General features: G+C 34.4%; 1 long non-coding RNA gene across 1 annotated transcript; it reads right to left on the bottom strand.

Moving 5' to 3' along the window:
* Positions 1–419: 419 nt before the first annotated feature.
* Positions 420–1,450, bottom strand: LOC113277375. The gene is made up of 3 exons (XR_003324882.1): positions 1,238–1,450; positions 630–727; positions 420–513 (listed from the first exon to the last, which is right to left on the bottom strand). It is a non-coding gene; the product is annotated as an uncharacterized LOC113277375 (long non-coding RNA).
* Positions 1,451–4,352: the final 2,902 nt, after the last annotated feature.

Here is a 4,352-nt window from a genome sequence, read left to right as displayed (position 1 = left end):
AGCTACCCATCTGGCTATAACATTCACAATTCAGATCAAATAAACGCTAATTCAACGGAAGTGATTCCGCATTTAGCAGAAGTGTCTACCTTTAAATTCAGTATTGAATACACAATGTCAAATCAACTGAAGATGAAAAGAGCAACTGTTACCCACATGAGCATTCCACTCCCACCAAGAAGATAACACAAAACATTATCATCACCTTCCTTTTTGCTTCAAAAAAATAAAATAAAAAGTTACCTTCCTTTTTCGTCATCAACACCACATCCTTGGTTGAGTGGTTCTACATCCCAAAAACATTCTTCGGTGAGTCCTCAAAAAATCTTAGCATTAAGTTTCTTTCCATCCTAATGCAACTAAAATAAGATGCAAAGACGAATTTATATCCAAAATATGAACCTCACATGGGACAAAAATCACCAATGTCTTCTTCTACGCATCATGAAACTCCACTCGATCAAGATAAACTCCAAATCCTCTGATTCTTTAGGATGCTTGAATTTATGTAACCTATGCACACAAAAATTCAAAGTATTTTTTAGTCCTACACATTTAACTATGCACTGCACTACGTCTAAAAATGGCAAAATGTTAAACACTGGGATCGGAAATTAGTAACAGACTACCTTGATAGCTTAGGCCGTTTGATTTAGTTATACTCCATCCATTGTACAATTAGGTGGTAAATTTTTTGTAGTTGTGTGCAGTCGAGTTAGTGACACGCCTACAAAACAAATCAGGCAATGGGTAGTCAGCAGGCAACAACCCTAAATGTATAAGATTTACACGATGATTAGAGGAATTTTCTTTAACAAAACCATAAATGGATAAGAGTTACACTATATTTATAATGGGTAGTCAGCACTGCAGGCAACAATCCTCTGAATTTAAGTCGATTGATCTATTACGGACTTTTCAGTCAATAGATGACATCAATAAGTACAAACAAAGCATATATGGTACTCATCATGTCAAGTCTCTCTTGCAGAAGTAGTAATGCTTCGGAAATTTAAAAAAGTTACTTCATTATATTACATCCTCTTCTTTTGTCTCTAATAGTTGAAGAGCTATGTATGGGAACACCAAAGCCAGCACTTGACATGATTTTACACAATGTTACAAAAGAAAAATTCAACCTAACCGCCCAACAGATCTGAAACACCCATTACCACTCTAAGAAACAAAAATTAAGGATATCAAAACACGTAAATCAACCATAAGAATAGAAAATTACCTAGAAATTAGCTTGCGACACAGAGCCCACCGCAACATCTATCACTGCAAACACTATACAAACATCATCGAAATCAAACTTTATACAATCAATGAATCAATTCACCATCAGAAACCCATACGTCATCGTTCTCATAAGTGAGTTCTGCCAGAGTCATTGTCTATCTCCATTGCTCAATTTAAAAACTTTTCCTTTTCCTCAGAATCGACTCAAAAACCCTAATCAAATCAAAATTAAGCAAAAACCCCAAATTAAAATTTATCCAAAATAACAAATACAATCGGTATATCAAAAACACTAATAAATATAAAACCCAAACTTATCTGAAAAACTAAATACAAAACTGAGACACAAACCACTTCTGGACGTGATATTTCGGTTTGGAATTGAGACAAAAGCTCCAATTTGCTGAAGCATGAAGATGATGAAAGAAGGTTTCAACAGTTTCTTAAAAATTCTTCGACGATTTCTTTGATGTCAGTGGTTGATTGGTCATTACAATCAAATTCAAGGAGCTAGATCAAGCAAGGAGGAACCAAAATCAGATGGATTTTTTTTTAGTTTGTTTTTCTTTTCCGTGCAAAGAAACGGATGTAATGAATATTTTAGGGCTCTAAAGTCTAAAACCCATCGGCCAAAAATAACAGCTAACATTTAGACGTATGAATTTTCTCCCATAGTTTTAAACTAGGGCCTCAACCTCTCGTGCGCCTTAGGCGCGGTGTCTTTAATATCTAGCTGTGTTTTCAACATATCTGAACCCTTTTGGTTGGAATTATTCTAGATAACATTGATCTTTTGGCAGATAGGTTTTATGCGATGTATACTATAATGTAAAGTTTAAATGAATTCCTAGTATGCTAAATTTCATTACATATTTCAATAGAAAAGCACTTACAAATGGACTATAATGCGACTGAATTAACTGTGCTAAAGTGGCAAGTGATAGTGGTCAAAGGGAACACTTATTAACCAAAGACTGTATTCGTTTGGTAATAACTAAGGTCGATTATTCTCAGTTCCGCCAAATGGTTGGTCCGAGGAAGTTCCTTAGCGTTGGTAAATGGGATGCCAGGTTAACAGTCTTTCTCCCATCTTGATAGTCATAACTTAAGTACCCAAAAACTTGTTGATGCTTTATACTCTTTAGTAAACCATCAAAGGGAACTCAGTGTTGCTTTTGTTCTTTTGTTCGACTTGGTGATCCTCGCATAGACAATACCAATTTCACTCACGGTAGTTCTTAACTTTGAAATTTTGCCTACACATTTGTTTTAGCAACAGAGTCATTAAAGTTTTCCCTACACATTTGTTGAATACATAAACGACTTTTCTAAAGATAGGAAGTGGGTAAGAAGCAAAAGAATACACAAACCAGGACTCCCAACCGATCGCCAGCGGATTCAAATACTCTAGCATTTTTAAATGTGCGTACACAATCCAATTGCCAAGTACGTAGTAATATGTGGTTGCAAACACAAAAGAATATGTAATGCAAAAACATTTAATTAAAAACCTTCAAAGCAAAATAGAGAAGGCTTAGTCACTCACGTAATTAAGCATTTCAATTGTTCCTAATAAGATTTTTGAATTATGTAAATAAATTGCTAAATAAATTTGCTCATTCTAAAAATTGTCAAAATTTTGCTCTCTGTCTCTAAAAAGATTATACAACAACAAAAGAATTAAATCGATGTTGTGATCTAGTACGCTCAAGAGTCGAAACTAAAAGACTCAACACTCGAACAATAAATTGCTGAGCTTTGAACTGTCTTGTGCGTTTTTGAAGACCCTTCTTCAATCTTTGTCACCTGGTTAACAATGCAATAGCTTATTTCTTTAAATCTTATGAACAACTAAAAAAAGAAAATTTCAACAATCTAATTTTAAGATGAATCAATCCTTGGAAAAATAATTCGCTACCGCGTGATTATCTATCAAGCATCACCAGTTATAGCATACAACATTTTCTTTCTGACTCCATATCCTTTTCTGCTAGAATTTGGATGTTAAATGTGACTATCAAATGAACCATAATTTGAAAGAAGAGCGGAAAAATACTCGTTACACGCAGAAAAGATGATTGAAGTGAAAATAAATAAACCATCTGCCATTCATGGAAGCCCCCATATAAGGCTTCAAATGCAAAATTTGCAACAGCAAAAAATATTAATTAGTTACTTCATTGTGATGAAACACCAACGGAAGAAAGCAACAAAAAAAAAATTTTAGAAAATCGTCACAATATTATTTGCCTTTTATAACCATCCATGAAACCAAGGATCTTCAACAGCGGTATGCACAGATATGGTATGCAAAGAAAACAGTGATAATATCACTAATCTATAGCAGAGTTGTTTTTTTGGCAATCCACCGTCAGTTATGTTTGGGACAGATCTGGCCGCTCTTTTTTTTAATCAGGGGGGTCTAATCCAAAAGAGATAGATCAGTTAAGGTAACCCTCGATTATATCTTCAGTTTACTTTAAAGAGAGGAAACCAACTCCTAACTTGCGTAACTTACCCAATGATTTCTTATAAATTACAAACACTTCATCTCCTCCATATTCGAATCTCTTCTTTCACATTTTTCCTTTTACTTAGTCAATGTTTTTTATTGTAGTATCGTTGAATCGGCAGTGCATGCTACCCGTGTTTGGAGAAATATCAGAGAACTGGGAAGATTGATGTTTGATTGTTTAAGAGAACTGGGAAGATCGATGTTTGATTGTTTAAACTGTTAGCAAAATTCACTATCTTGGTTGTTTTCCTCGGAAGTTTCATTTTCTTTTTGTGTGTGTGCCGAAAAATTACTTACGTTGAATCTGGATGTTCCTTAATTGTTGCTTGAACTTGACTGCGGAAGTTCAAGTCATTTTAGATTTCATATTTAGGGATTTTCTATTTGTTTGTTTGTTTGATTTTTTGTTGTTGTTGTTCTTTCTCTCATCTTTTAACCATTATATCTTTTTTGTTTCAGGACGCCGATATGGATATAGGTGTCGTGAAATATATTCATTACTACATCTATCAAAGACGTCGACGAACACAAATGTTGTTGAAGAATGTGTCCAACAGCCATGGAAATGAATCTCCCGCGGTGAAGTATATGCATA

The sequence above is a fragment of the Papaver somniferum genome, chromosome 5 (genome assembly GCF_003573695.1).
Source record: "Papaver somniferum cultivar HN1 chromosome 5, ASM357369v1, whole genome shotgun sequence".
In the NCBI taxonomy this organism is placed as follows: Eukaryota; Viridiplantae; Streptophyta; class Magnoliopsida; order Ranunculales; family Papaveraceae; genus Papaver; species Papaver somniferum.
This window is presented reverse-complemented; position numbering and strand designations above follow the sequence as displayed.